Source organism: Egretta garzetta, unplaced genomic scaffold, assembly GCF_000687185.1.
Source record: "Egretta garzetta isolate BGI_Z169 unplaced genomic scaffold, ASM68718v1 scaffold19, whole genome shotgun sequence".
Taxonomy (NCBI): domain Eukaryota; kingdom Metazoa; phylum Chordata; class Aves; order Pelecaniformes; family Ardeidae; genus Egretta; species Egretta garzetta.
The window spans coordinates 152,309-154,184 of record NW_009260768.1 but is presented as its reverse complement, the minus strand read 5'-3'; the positions used below and the strand labels follow the sequence as shown (position 1 = coordinate 154,184).

The window sequence follows — 1,876 nt, the reverse complement described above, 5'->3', positions numbered from 1 at the left end:
CCCCGCCGGTGATGTTAGCAGCAGATGAGCAGCAGCAGGATGCCCGTGCCAACCCCGAGCATGGCCTCGGCGCTGCCAAGCAGCCCCGGACAGGGAGCGCGGCACGTTTGCTCGCCACGCGCTGCCCCACTGCCTGTTTGCTTTTAATTCATCAGAGGACACGTCCTGTTTTCTTGTTTACGGCTATATTTATCTCCTCCAACGAGGCCTGCTCTTCCTCAGGGACCTCTGAGGGGAAGGGTGGGATGGCGAGCAGCGGGGAGGGGCCGGATCCCAGGGACGTGCCCCAGCCCGCGCACGCGCCCGGCTCCGGCCACCCCATCCCTGCCTCCAGAAAGCTTTCGGGGCCCCTCCGACGTGCGTTTCGGCACTTCCTTCCTTTACCCGTCACCCACCTGGGGATGGAAAATGAGTAAATCCCATCCCGCCCGGAGCTGCTGCATCCCCCCCCAGCGCCACTGGAGCCCTGCGAAGGGCTGCGTCCCCCCAGCACCCTGCCCAGCCACTGCAAAACGCTGGGGTCAGGGGGTGCCAATGCAACCCCTCGCAAATCACTGCTGCAAAAGGCTACGCGGTGCCTTTCCCCTTGGGATCCCAGAGACCCCAGAGCTGGGAAAGCTGCTTCACCCAGCTCACATCCCACCCGGGAGCACCAGGTGGACTCCAGCATCCAGCAGACTCCCAACCAGGGTGTTCCCGCTTGCTTTTTGCACTGACATTTCAGAATTCTCCCGAAAACTGAGCAAACATTTAATCAGTAACTTAAGACAAACGTCCCTGACTCTTGCTCCCCTGTTCACCACGCTCTTAAGTGTCCCGAGCAGAGCCGAGTCTCGCTGCCACGAATTGCTCAACCTTGACACGACTGGTTAAAAAAACACCGAGATGACAAATCCGGTGTTCTTTTGTTGCCCTGTAATGAATGAGTCAGGCAGAGGAAAACTGGAATAAGCCATCAAAGGGAAGGAGAGAAAAGGCAGGCACCTGCTTAATCCTGTTCACCATGAACGCGGATAACCCCAAAATACTATTGGGAGTTTAAAGGTTTTTCCTTAACCCGGAGCTCACCCGCTTGCTTTCCCAGCCCAAGAGCATCCTCACAGCCCGGAGGGGTGAGGGACCACTGCTGCCCCGCAGCCCGGTGCCCTGGTACCCTCCAGCCCCCTACGGGCTCACATCCTGACCACGCGGCCAGGCCACGCTGCGGCCAATTCTTGGTCCCCAAAGGGGACAAACTATAGGTTTTGTGTGAGCAGAATGGTACCCAGGCTTATAGGGAGCCATTTCCCCACAGGCTGCTCCCTGCCCAGCCCCTCGTTTGCCCCCATTACCCAAACCTTTCCCCACACACACCTGCAGGACCCCCCCACGGTGGCCCTTCCCCAGGTCTGTGTTATCCCTGGATGCAGGTGCAGGACGGGCTCTGACACGGCTGCCCGGCAGCGCTTCCCCTTCTCACGCTGCAGGAAGGCATTTTGCAAAGTCACAGCTCATAATCCGCCGATAATAGGGATTAAAATTATACAACCCGTCAGCAGGGCTTCGGGGTCATCGTCTCGCTTTTGCCCTGAAGAGCGTGCCCAGGCTCCTTGTGTCCCCATGCGGCTGGGGGAGGCAAACCCTGAAGCCCAGGGATCCCAGAGTGTTTTATCCTCAAAATGGATTAAACTCTACATACGGGGTGGGTTTAAACACCTCTGGGTGTTGTTCTGGTCCCACCACCAGAGCTGCTGTGGGCACCCATCCATCCTACGAGGAAAGGCTGAGGGAGCTGGGCTTGTTCAGCCTGGAGAAGAGAAGGCTGAGAGGGGATCTCATCAACATGTACAAATATCTCAAGGGTGGGGGTCACAAGGACAGAGCCAGCTCTTCCCAG

At 58.4% G+C, this 1,876-nt stretch overlaps 1 protein-coding gene across 1 annotated transcript in view; it reads right to left on the bottom strand.

The window, feature by feature from the left end:
* The window catches only part of ARSG (arylsulfatase G), a 31,120-nt gene that overhangs the window by 25,686 nt on the left and 3,558 nt on the right, over window positions 1-1,876 (bottom strand). The window lies entirely within an intron of this gene.